The sequence below is a fragment of the Globicephala melas genome, chromosome 5 (genome assembly GCF_963455315.2).
Source record: "Globicephala melas chromosome 5, mGloMel1.2, whole genome shotgun sequence".
Classification (NCBI taxonomy): Eukaryota; Metazoa; Chordata; class Mammalia; order Artiodactyla; family Delphinidae; genus Globicephala; species Globicephala melas.
Genome location: NC_083318.1, coordinates 25,098,292 through 25,112,753, shown reverse-complemented (window position 1 = coordinate 25,112,753; position 14,462 = coordinate 25,098,292).

Genomic DNA, 14,462 nt, shown 5'->3' with positions numbered 1-14,462 from the left:
GTTAGCCTTTCAGTGCCATTTAAATTATTGCAGGAAGGGTGTGGTTTCACATCTGAATGACATTTCAGAGCTAATGTATACCTATTGTAGTAGATTCAATAATATTTATAAATTTCGTTATAACTACAATTAGTTATTATGGCTGCCATTTAAACATAACTTTGAATTAACCACTGCTGCTACTATAACCATCATTATTACAAAAATAACTCTAACTATAGCTAGCTGATATTTATTATTGAGAATTAATTCTTTCCCTCCTGAATCACACTATAAATAATAACAAGCTTTTACGGAACACTTACTGTGCACCCTGAACTGTTTTAAGTGCTTTATGTGTATAAACTATTTTAAATTTTACTTTAATCTTCTAATTGTTGTAAAAGGTTAATGAAGCAGCTACATTTAGTTTTCTATTTTAGAGATTAAGGAGCTAAAAAACAGAGAAATACCTAAAACTAATATATTCCACAAATGTATCATTATAAATAATTTGCATTGAAAGTGGATTTCTAAAAATATATACTGCTCTTCAGAGCCTAGAATATTAAGTAGCAAATCATTTGAATAAAGAAACAAGCAATGCTTGCTATATATCTGTTGGGCAAAAGTTTATGTACTCTTGTATAGATTGTGATATACAAGCATTCTAAACCTCAGCAGAAAGAAAGGTGAACTCTTAGGTACTGAATTTCCCAGGGGTGTCCTAGGAGTCCAACATTATGCTACCAGAAGGACTCAGTGAGGGGCACAGTATTCTTCCTTACTTGAGTATGACATGAATATACTTTGGAATCTGTTTTCTATTTTGATTGCTGATAATCTTATGACTACACACTAAATTAATTTTTCATCTTAAATATGTAACTTTTGGCAGGAAGGCACCTATATTGAAAAGGATTCTCCTATAAGGTAGTAATCTGCCTCCTATTACTTTACCTTCTGGAACTAGTCCATTGTCTATTCTTGCTTTTTGCTATTTTAATTATAAAAAATGATTTAACATTCTTGGAAGAAACCTACTGTATTCATCATGAAAATGTCTGGAAGAAAAGCTGCAGCCATCATATCGTATTTCACCTCACAGTTCTAGAAGACAGAAACCATAATTGTGCTATCATCGTGCTCTGTTGTAGCATAGTTCCTAAATGATTCACTTTTTTTTTTTTTTTTTTTTTTTGCGGTACGCGGGCCTCTCACTGATGTGGCCTCTCCCTTTGCGGAGCACAGGCTCCGGACACGCAGGCTCAGCGGCCATGGCTCACGGGCCCAGCCGCTCCGCGGCATGTGGGGTGTTCCCGGACCAGAGCACGAACCTGCGTCTCCTGCATCGGCAGGCGGACTCTCAACCACTGCGCCACCAGGGAAGCCCTAAATGATTCACTTTTATGAAAATATATTTTTTCAAGACTAGTAAGAAAATTTTAAAAAGCAATAAGCATGACCTCATCTTCTTCCATTAAGCCTATAAGCCAATACAGAGCAGGGAAGTGTTCTTAAATAATGCTATTTCATTCCAAACTTGAATAGCACAGGGAAGATTATAGAATAGAAAGCCAAAAGGCATAAGGTTAGAGCTCATTACTCACTACATAGTCCAAGATACAAATATGAGGGCTAGACATATTCCAAATAAAAATGCCATATAAAGTCAGTAATTCCATCTAACATGAACATAGAATCTAATAAATAAATACAAATACTGAAGGAAAATACTTTTTATAATCTCTTGCAATTTGTGATATTTGGATCTAAATTAAGTCATTCTATTTAACTTTCTACAGGCAAGGAAGAGTATTCTGCAAATCTATAAGATAAACGGAAACTTGCAAGAAAACCATCACTCGTAACCTACAGCCACAGCACAGGCATATTAAAGCCTGTTTCCAATACACTGCTGCAGATCTTGACTTGGGAACATTTTTCATTATCTAGACAGATGATACTACAAGTCAATTTAACACCTTGGCCATGAAAAATCTCACTCCTTGATCACACTGTGATAAAAATAAGAAGTATGGAGTTAACACTTCTGAAAACAGTGAAACTGTTCTGAAAAGAGAAGCTGCTTCATACAGAGATTTGTTTCCTGTTTTTGAATGTTTTCTATTTCCTTCACATCAACTTTCATGCTTTCTAAACAGAAAGAAACCAGATAACTATTATTTAAAAGAATAATATTTAAAAGAAAGAACTCTGTGTATTTACTAACACAAATACATGAAAGTGACTTATCCAACTGGGTGATTACTTATGAATCTCTAACATAAATGTAATATTTATGTATTTTAGTTTTTATCACAAGTAAATGGAATATTCAATGCTCCCCCATCTTGGATTTTGCGAATAGTTATGGCACCTGAAAAAGTCATCCAATTGCTGTATAAATAGTTTATTCCAAAGTTTCTAAATATCTTTCTTAGTCATGAAGCTCAAGTCACGTCAAAAGTTATGTGAAATTTTTTATTTTTCCCTTTTATCTGTCAGCATAAATTAGTATTTGCCAAAATAATAATTGGGGCAGCTAATTTAAAAATTAAGGATAATAGTCAAAGTTTATAATAAAAGAATTCATATATTTAAATAACATTTCACAAATACATTATCATTACTGTAAACCTTTTAATAACTCTTTAAGTAAAAGAAAGTCATTTCCTTTCCATTATCCATTAGATTGTTTCTCAGAACAACCCTCTGATGTAAATAGTGCTGGGATTTTCAAGCTTATGATAAATGAGTAACTAATGTTCACTGAAAGCAAAAATGACTTGCCCACTGTTGGAAACCAGTTCTCCACGGGTCTCTTGCATTTCTGCTCATCTTCCGAGCAAAGCGTTGGTGGGCTTTATTATAGACTCTTTTCAAGGATTTTGTATAGTAAACAGCCTAGGATGAGATTTCACTACATTCTCACTGGAATGAATAAAATTGAAAACACTGAGAGTACCAAGTTTTGGATAAGATAGAGAGAAACTACAACCTGATTTTAGCATGGAAGATATATTGAGGCTGGGCATTTAGTCTGTTTCATGGTTCTATAATCCTTATAATCATAAATGATTTTTAGCATAATCTGACCTTTAACTGTGGATGATGTACGTCTCTATATATATGTTGTCATAAAGACTTTCTGGCTTCCGAGATATGCCTTGAATTGATAGCTGATTGACCTGAATCTGTCACTCTTTTTTTTTGAAGTAAACGAGTGTAAGCAACTGCAAAAATCTGTATAAACACCACTGCTCCATTAAATTGCAAGCGTTACAGTTATTGCTATGAGTAATAAACTCTTCCTTGTCTCCACCCGAACATTACTGTATCTTCTGCCAGTGCCCATAAAACTGTGGCAAGCTAACTTGTTAGCTAGCAAATAGGGTAAATCTCAGACCCTTTCCGGTCCTTGACAGCCTTGGTGATGAAGATTAGCTGCTGAAAGAGAAATGGCTTTCTCAAACGAAAATAATAATGGCCATTTGGGATAGGAGATATGAGAAAACTCCCTGGGATGTGGCGTGAAGGATCTTGCCCAAGTTGTTGACAAAAAGATTGGTATAGGGGCTCTCCAGTGTCCTACCTGCTAGTGAGTATTGAAACAAGAGGTGCTTTGGATATTACACATTCTCTTGGTAGGAGGAGGAAGGGTCAAGTGGTCCCTAAAGATGAAATAAATCCTATCAGCAATGAGGATGTGGATTGAAAAGTTTGCTTAGATAAGTCAAGGCAGACTGCGCTGCTCAAAACAGAAAGTAAATGTAAAATCTTGCTTGTGGAACAATCCCTCCTTCTGTACACCCTACTCTCTCTTTCCCTCCATTCCAACGTCAGCTTCTTTATGAAAAAAGATGATTAAAAATGGGACATATATGCCTGTCCAAGTATGTGGAAGGACTTAAACTTGGATAGCCTTGCTGAATACAAGTACCCAACAGATCATCTTACTCAGCTCCATGGTGTGTAGGGCTTACCGGTTTCAACACAGTGAGTTTGTGCAGGGTTCACAGTATGGGAAGAACCTAACATGACATTGAGGGTTGAGCCCTTTAAGCTACTTCTATGTTCTCTTTTTGTTGCTTCTAGGTCTGAATATACAGTAGGAATTGATTATATGCTTTTACTTACTCATCCCATAAGTGAAAGAGGAAATTATTCCTCCCAGGGAAGAGCTACAAGTATAGAGCTGTTAGTAAGACAAACTGCCCTTCCTATTGCCACCAGTGAGCAATGGGTCAGGATTTAGTGCAAACATTTCTACCTTGTGATTTCCAAAGTTTTCACTACATAGATGATATCCTATTGGTTGGTAAGTTAGAAGCCTCTGTCTCAAAGTTACTGACTGTGGTGTTATCACAGCTTTAGCAGAAAGGGTGCCTAAGTAACCCTGGAAGAGTTTAGGGGCCTGATTGCCATGTAGTTTCTTAGGAATATGTAGGTTGATTCACCACTCTATCCTTCTAGCAGTGGTAGAAGTACTGCTGTCTCTTCAGCTCCAGCAACCACAAAGGAGACCCATCAGTGCATTGTACTACTTATACAAATCTCTATGACGTTTTTGCAAACTGGAGACTCCATCGAAGTGGCCTCCCCCTTTCAGCCCCATCCCTTGGTGTTTAGGACTTGCAGCCTCACTGACATGGCTGTTCTTTTGAAAAGTAGCTATTAGCTTTCTACTGAGCTCTTGTTGAAATCAAACACCAAAACCGTAGAGACCTCATGACTCTCTGGCCTGATATTTCCATATTGGGGTGAGTCAGCTTGTACTTAATGACTAAAAGAGGAGGAAGTGTCTCAAAAGTCTTGTTATATGTGGCAGTTATCAATTTATTGCCTCTCAGCTCTAAATTCATCCTTCAGTATATTTTTCTTTACAGAGTGTATCATGCTAAGTTTTCTGGCTAAATGGCACTGGAGGCACACTGAAGCTGTTTCCAGCTGCTGCTCAGTGGGCCAGGGTGGGAATGTGAGGACATCTGGTGGAGCTCTCCCGCAGCGCCACATCCAGAATGTTCAGTCCCTAGGCGACCTTGCCGTTATGGGCTAACCTAGCAACAACCTTCCTGTGACCTTCTCAAGACGGAAACCAGTATACCTAGAGCCTCTTGGATACAGTAGCACCATGATTCCCAAGGCAGACCAAGGCCCAGAGGGTCATCACCAGGCCCCTACTGTTACCACTTTGCTACCATTCGCTGGCTTGCATCCTGAGTTCCCAGTGAGCAGCCAATCCCTCTGCAGAATCGTGTGCATAACTTATTGCATGAACCACCCTAATCTCTGCAGATCAGTATACATTCACGTGTGCCCCAAAACCCTATTCTCTCTGCACACCTACACTAACAGTTCCTTATCCCCTGACACCTTCTATGTACTCTGGAGGATTGCGTCCTGTTTGCCTAGCAACTGCTGACCAATTCTGATCTGAGAAATACAGTGAATTTCTCTGCTATCCAGTGGGTTGGACCAGACCTTGGTCAAAACCCTAGCCTTAAAGTCCTGTCCCAAGTTTGTCCTTCCTTGGGTTCTGACCCTCATTCCTAGGGTACCTGATAGAATTTCCTTATATCTTATCATCATTTGTTTGTCAGTATTTAATAATTCTTTATATTAAACATTGCATATTTAACCCACTGTGTGGAGTCTATTTCCTAACTGAACCCAGAGTGAGATAGTATATGTAAGAATGCAGTTAGTCTGGTCCTGATGACACTGGTGCTTTACATGAAAAACTGCAACTCTCCTTCTGGGGAAAATGTATCCCCACTCTACCGTCTACAACAAAGCTACAGAGTTTTAGTGAAACTGAATAGTCAGTTGGGCTGTTGCCAAAAGTCTAGGTGTTTGGTCTCCCACTGGGAAAACCACAGACTAGTAGATTAAAGAATCCCTTCAGGGAGCCATAAACTGTGTAAAATATTATGGCTAGTGATTGAACTGTCCGCATCACTCAGTAAGGGCCTGTTCTCTGATGAGATTGGAATCAAGTTACTGATGAAGCCTGACTCTATGTCTCTAATGCAGAGATTTCCACTGTATGCTTAACTTGTGGCTCTTTCCAAAAGTTAGCCTCCTTGTCTCCCAGTGTTGGGGGTGGGGTGCGGAAAGCCACACATCACATGAGCACTGCCCATTCACCTCCTAGCGGGTTGACCAATCGTACCTTGGACGTCCTCTGGGGTAATCAGTGGTGCAGCACCACTACTCACTCTGTTCAGATAATTGACCAACTAACCCAAGTCACATCACTGTGATCCCTGAATCTAGTCTGTGTCATGTGTTTGACTTTCTGGATCACTTGCAATATGACAATGATGGCTCTTTTATCCCTAAAATGCCAAAGATCTGATAGTCTGACTCTACCACCCTAACCTTCTCCTGTCCACATACTCCTTAGTAAGGCATTTAGTCAATGAGTGTGTCTGCTCCCATAACAGGATTCTTTCCTCTTGGCTGCTTCATAAATAATGATCACAACAAAAAAGGTGGGGGATTAGAGGGACTTTATAAAGCTACTTTGAACATTCAGGAGACTATCCTGACCATTTCGGGGCATAATGCATCTTTTCATCCACTACTGGCAAACTCGATGCATCAAGTAGGCACATGCCCCAGATGCTAGCCTCATCAAATGTAGAACAGATAATTCAAACAGATTTCTGGTTATGTTTTATAAAAGGTCCTGTGTCCCTCTTGAAGGTGACCCTTCCAGACAAAAGGTCTGGGCTCACATAAAGGATAATTGGAAAAATTGTGAATTTACACCTGCTAGAATGGAATACCAGATTTTGTGGAGGTGGAGGTAGAGCAAGAACCCTAAACCTGCAGAGGGAACATCTTAGACCCTGGGAAATATGGGACAGGGAAGGCCATTAGTGTTATTTTGTCTTTGAGAACTGTCCCTGAGGAAGACAATCAATGCTTGTAAGAATGCAGTATCTAGCAGTTCTTGAGTTCCCAGGTTTATTTGCACTGTCATTACCATTTATGGCCGTGTGGATCCAATTACAGTGCAGCAGTTAGACTCTTTTTGTGTCTGAGGCTTGTGCACAGACTCTTCCCAGCTCCTGGACTTCATCAGAACGGTAATGGGATCTGTGATGAAAGGGCCTTCTGAGCTGTTACACATCCTCTTAGGGACTGTCATCTTGCTCACTTATCAACGGGGTTACAGAGTTGTGGAACAGGCACTGGGCTCTAGAGGATGAAAACATTGCCACCTACTATTTTGTGGATGGATGTGCTCCCAGAACCTCTCCTGGATGGGCCAGTCACACTGTATGGGGGACATTTTATTGCCTGAGAACTGTTGTGATAATTTATTAATAAATTCTATGGATGGAGAAAGAAATTCTGTGGATGGTGCAGCTTTTTCAAACTGGTACAAGTGCAGTAAATTTAATTGACTGCTATGTCTGCCATCCTGCCATACAATTCTGACCATAATTTGATTGCTATTCCCATTAATCTTAGCAGAAAAGACAATCAGAAACTGCAGAGATAGGCCAGCTTAAAGTACCTATGGAGGTCTTCTCCAACCATACCTTCCATCATTCCTTTGGGTGCAAAAATGCCACCTGGCTGGTGGCAAAGACAAACAGAACAGGTGGGCCTGAGTGACAGGTGGGCCTGAGTGACAGATGGGCCTGTCTAATTCTTCTTCCCCAACGGAAGAATTAGACTCACTATTCTAAAAGGAACTGAAGCTTTTAATGCATTTTAGCCAGTGGGTGACCACGTGGCAAATACTCTCAACCTATCCCCCCCTTTGCAAGTCCTACCTGGGGAGCCCCAATAAGTGTGAACAGCACTTTCATTTCAAGAGTACTCTTTGCCTCCTTAGCACTCTCAGTGTGAAAATCAGGCATTAAATTGCCTGTCTTGACTTTCATCTTATGTGGATTAGAGATCTTTAAGTGTTCAAGGAAATATCACCTCAACCTTGGAAGGCACTTTTGCAGCCTCAACTCACTGGCCAAAGTTCTAATGGATGGTGGAATTGCCCTAGACTTCCTCCTTGAAGGTCAAGGTGCAATCTGTACAATCCTCAGAACAAGTGGAAATTTTCAGTACATTCATGTGGGTTTATATGGTGGATATTTAGGGTTTCACAAATTTGCTCAGCCAGGACTCTGAAGGGCATGGCTGAAGTCAATACTGATGATCGGCCTCATCCTGCTGCTTGGAGTCCCGCCGATTGCAACCTTAGTTCAATGTTGCCTGAGGCAAATTGATCAAATTTGATTTCAGCTCCTGTTTGACAGATGAATTAAAGTAGCTGAGAGAGTAGTGTGCTCATGGCAAAATTTACCTAAAGCCAAGATGGCGTAGAAACATGGAGTGGTTAATCTTGGAAGATAATTCTCCTTGAGTCTCTTATGTTTCTGTTCTTCTTCTAAGCACAGGCTTTTTTCTGGACTATCTTTTCAAGGATCTTTGTATAGCAGACATTTTAGTAGGATAGTGAATAGTGTTTCTCTCCAGACAGAGGACAGATTTGTTTCCTGATGAAACTAATAAAAACAATGTCTCCTTCCTGGGCACTGATTGGCATGTTTGCTAGCAGCCTATCTATACAACTGGGAGGTTTTCTTAGCTGTAAGTCACTCAGCTGTGATGTAAACTCACTGCATGTACAGCCTCCACCTGGACAATTCCACATCATCCCCATGGAACTTGGAAGTTAGGGCAACCAATGCCAACATGAAGCTCATGCTGTCTGGTGTTCTGAGTAAAAGTCTTTGTGAGACCAAAACATTTCATATTTTCTGCCAACATACATGAGATTGGGCAGCTATATTGTTAGCTTGCAAGTAGGCAAACCTCATACCCTTCACAGATTTTGATATCCACATTTACTCCTCTACCATCCAAAGGAAATAGGACTAGAACTCGGGTCTCCTATTTTCCAATAATGTGTTCTTTATGCACAGTCATGACTGTTACCCCTAAAGTGTCCAAGAAGAATATATACTCTACATGTATTTTCTGACAGAATAAAAAATATTTCATGCATCCTCATTTCTAACATGTATTTAAGAATAATTTTTTTTCAATGAAGAGCAACCTCCGGAGTTTCACTGAAATTGTGTTTTCCTGTAAGAAGAGTTCACCACACCAGTGTTGATCTTAAAATTGGGAAGCTTATTTTTCTATTCCAAATTTAAACTGAGAGATTAATCAGCAACAATAGGGCTGTCAGGGAAAACAGCATGCTGAAGTGAAAGTAGTTTTGGTTCTTTGAATTATAGGGATTTTACTTTGTTACAAGATTTATACACAACCTAAAGCAAATTAAAAATATATTTCCCAGGTGATTAATCTGCAGTCTTTGGAAAAAGCAATGCAGACTTGAAAGTTTTTGATAGAAACTTTGAAACACTGTGTTCTGCATTTATATGTTAGAATTCTAACAGAATTCAAGGTATAAACTTCTCATAAAATCTACAATAGGATTATCAATTCTTATAATTAGCAATATATATATTGCTTATAATATATATATAAGTATATTTAATGATTAATTAAAACATTATTGATTTTATGACATAAGATTATGGTATTATTACATGTTAATAATCATCATGTAAACAAAATAAATATCTACAGAGACATTTTTCGTGTATATTTATCACAATTCATGTATAAACTTGTTTCTATAAAAAGTGTAAGTTAATTCTGAGGAAAATTGACTGAGGACAACTTTAATAAAACTAACCTGATAAAATACATTTTATTTATTTTAATGCAAAGCCAGTCTAAATCAGCTAAGTCTAAATTATAAAATAAGCTTAACAGAGCTACAAAACAACTTATATATATATGCATTAGCCAATCTAAATTAACCCAGCCAAGTATTGTTTTGAAGAGGCCCTTAGATACCTGGATTTAATTTGAAAATGAAGAAGAAATTGCTTAAGAACATCACATAGCAGTTGCTGTTCAAGACAGCTATGTATTGGGTTGGCCAAAAAGTTCGTTCAGGTTTTCCATAAAATGTTCGCGAAAAGCCAAACGAACTTTTTTGGCCAACCCAATATGATGCCTGTGAACTCACCTCCTCCTAAGAGTCTATAGCTACACATGGAACAACTTCCTCTTATAAAAACCTAAAGGCTGACTGAGTAATAACTACACATTAGGCAAATGAGAAGAAAATCACATCAAAGTGGGTAGGAAAGGCTAGGAAACCATCTCACCATATACCCAACCCCCAGTGCGGTGTCCCACAAGCAGGAGGGAACTCAAACCCTGGAGCCTCTCCCTGAGGACTGAAGGGTTCAAACCCACTCCTCAGGCATTCCAACTTTCAAGACATACACTGGAGAGATAAGCTCCCCAAATATCTAACTCTGAAAACCAACAGGGCTCATGTTCCTAGACCCACCAGACTCTTGTGATCTTAGAAGCTGCTCCTAAAGGGCTTTTGCCCTCAGGCTAACCAGGCCCAGGGCCCAGCTCAGAGGCAGCTGATTGCACCCAGACTTTAAAGTGATGGATGTTCACCTGATTATATTACAGTGTCGGCCTGAGGAGCATGGAATCTAATTTAACACACACATCTAGGAACCTGCTGGAACCCTCTCAGGGACACAGACTGACAGGTAACTCTTCCAGGTGAATAAGCTTCTCTGTAAGAATTTTTACCTGTTCTCCCAGGTACCAAGCTGATCCTCTCACAATCAATTTACACTGAATCAGGCTTTTTCAAATGCCAATCTGATCATCTCATTCTTCAGCTGTAAATATTTCAATGACATCTTATTGTTCCCTGAAAAAAAACAAAAAACAAAGTATGACTTGAAAAATATCATGATCAAACTCTACTTATTTTGCCACATCTTTTACCACTCACCCATGTTCAGAGACACCTGTGTCTTTCACAAGTTCCTCACGCTACCTGGAATAGCCTTCCAAACTTCAGACTTGAGCGTGGCTAATTTCGCTTTACTCACTTTGAATGTCCTCTCCTCTGTGAAGCTTTCACCTATCAAACAACTTAGTTAGGTACCCTTTTGATATGTTTTCATAGAATGTTGTAATTACTTCCATTATGCCATAGAATCTATTTCATAGATTATGAGCTCCTTAGGCTGCCACATAACAGGTGCTCAAAAAAAATTGATACATGAAAAAAATGTAACTGATAAAAAATCATAGGTACCTAATTCTTACCAGATTTATCCATCTATGCAGATATATTGAAACTTTAACTAAGTGTGGAAGAACCTTCTGATCTCCAAATCAATAGATATTTACTTTCCTTTATGATCTTACAGTTCTTACTAGTCATCAGTAAGGCCTGGTGTTTCACATCAAAATTACACCATCTCAGCTGATAGTGTCAATAATACCCACATTTTGCCAGGTGAATGGCTAGCACTTGGGTAGTGTTTCTTACTAAAATAAGAAAGTACCATATTTTTCACTAACACTTGTGGTTTTTTTTAAAAATTCCAAAATAGAACAAAATCTTGGCAGATATTTCTCTAACATAACAAAGAAAAATATCCTTAAAACAAATGCTTCAATGATCATGAGAAATTTTTAATATAAGATGAACAGCTGGGCATAAGGAAATTGTGGTGAATTATAAAAATATTTGGCATATTGTTGCAATGTTTTATTTGGTTAATGTGAATGTTTTATTTCTAAGGTGGTAATTAAACCAATACAAGCATTGAGTTTATGTACCTGGCTCTCTGTAACATCATAAATGTATTTTCTAAAGTCTTATTTTTTTTCAATCTCTCTATTGTAGAGCATATCAAGAAACTTTTAAAATCATTGTTTTAATTTTCTGATTGCCAATTATTGAAGAGTGGGTAGAAATTTCTTATGATTTTCAAAATAGAGACTTTTTGTTGAAAGAATGCTTATAGTCTAAGGTTTCAACAAATCACTTTGATATTTACCTTTAAGACAAGACACACAGAACATCAAGGCTGTAAAGGATATGAGCTAAGTAGGTATCTTATTGCTCTCATTCAGCTTTAAGTGAGGTAGAAGTGTCTGCATATACCCTTCCCTTCCAAATGCTTCTCTTCTTTCCCAGTTCTGGTTCAGTTTCATGTTAGTCATGTGTGACAGGGACTAAAAATATTAGCACAGGTGAGTTTAACACAGGACCATAATTTAGCATTTAAGGGCATGGCTTCTAGAGTTAGGCCTGAGGTAAGACTTGCTGCTTACTGTGGGTCCTCTACAAGTTATTTAACCTCTGTAAACTTGAGTTTCCTCATCTGCAAAATAGGAGTAATAATTAAACATACCTCACTGGATTGTTGTGAGATTAATGAGTTGATGAATGCAAAACATAAAGACGAACACTGCTAGTGGTGAGTATATTTGATCACAACTTCTGCCTACCACGCCCCCATACTCAGGAGGATGGTATTGCTTTTTCTACCTTTCAATTCTCCACAAACATCCCACCTCAAAATTTCAAATATAGATGGCATGTTTTACTTTTTCAGGGCCTCATCAGGTAGGTTGAAGTCATGAGTGAGAGGAGATCTAGATCAACTGAAAGCCTAGAGGAATTACATTGGAAAATGTAAGGGAAGGGAAAGGCAGAGGAAGGGTCCAGAGATTAGTCAGAGAAATTTTGACTATGGGTAAGCAAGAATTTTTGAAAGCAGCCACATTGTGTGCGAGAATTATTACCAGAATAGGAGATATGGAGAAGGGGTAGGGAGTAATTAAATAAATTTTACTGAATTGTGGAGATGTCCTCTTATTTAGATATTTCTTTTGAATTTCAAAAAATAAATTATCTTATTTTTTGTTGACCATACATTCTTGAATGAAATAGCCAACCAACGTAAGAAGAAGGTATTCCAACTCTATGAATGTTACATATACATATATGTAAGTTGTACATCAGTATTGTTGCTTGGAAATTTCCTAGTTTAAAGATAAACTAGAGAAAGTCTACAATTACAATGTAAGATTGTTTGAAGCAACCACAGTCTTTATCTGCTCCTCTAAATCTTAGCAATGTTGTAACATTGAGAGCCCCCCCACTTTCTATCATAAATGTCTGATAAAACCATTCTATTTTGCTGGACTAAGGGTGCTTTACTCTGCATCTTCTTCTGTAGTGGGCCAGCGCTTTAGGGACCACCTTGAATTTTTCACAGAAGAGAACACATGAATTCAACCTACTGAAAAATATTTTCCTACTGAACCAGACATCTTTATTATGCTTCTTCTCGGTGACATAAGCAAATATCTCCACTGGCTCCAGCACAAGTTTGATTATGCTTAAAAGTATTGTAGGGTTGTACCTACAATGACATGATTTGGAATCTAAATGACCTAGTACTTATTCCTTTCCTTGTCATAGTTGCATGCTCTTATACAGAATTTTCTGTCTTCAACAGTGAAAACAGTACAAGATTCAGTAAGAAATGTTTTTGGATGTTACAGTTGCCATTCCAAAAGAGAGGGGTTAAAGAAACACATTGCTTAAGGAAGCAAATTTCTTGATTGTCTTCTCAATATATAGCACTGCAAGGCATTATTCACAGGAAAAAGGGACAAAAGGGAACAAATTACATTTTGAAATTTATAGAATTCATACTTTGGGTCATTAGAAGCATACTGGCTTTTCAATTTTGACAGTGTTTTCAAATATAAGTATAAACAACATAAATAAACATCATTCCATCATTAAAAAAGTCAGATTATTAAGTCTAAAGATGTGTATTCTTTCCTAGAGCTTTAAGACTAGAGGGAAACATTGCACACAATAAAATGGCTATTTAAAAATATATAATAGTAATTTCATGTAGATCAAGTAACACTAGGTTTGAAAATAGAGTTACAGAACTATCTCAGAATTCTTAGCATATTTTACGCTATATGCTAACAAATCAGATTCCTTTGTTATTGGAGATGGTACAGCCTTCATCTGTATAAGAATCTCTGCAAGTCTTACTGCTAATATTGCTAGAGAACACTAGCAATGGATATAGAAACCTGTATAAAATCCTCTAACTAGTTGTAATGCTATGGTCAGTATATATGGTCTAGCTACTTTAAACACAGACACACATGCACACACACACAAGGTTTAATTTGTCGTTTCTATTATGTTCTATTACCGGAATGATGGTCCTCAGCACTTAAATTAAGTACAGACATTTTATCACTGCAACTGAAGAGTAAGAAAATGGAGGCAATAACAATGAAATGTAGTTCAATTATAAAAATGCAATAGATTATAAAATATGTGACAAAATAAATTACTGAGGAGAATAATTTGAAAATTATAACTGAATGTTATACATATTATTTGGCATACTGCAATAAATATTACAATTATATAAATTCTCATATTAGCAAGAAATTAGCCAAATACTGCATACATGTTATATATCATATATTAATTTATATTACAATATTTATATTTACAATTGTTAGAAATCAAATTATTAAAAACATTTCTTTGAATAAACAGAGCCAGA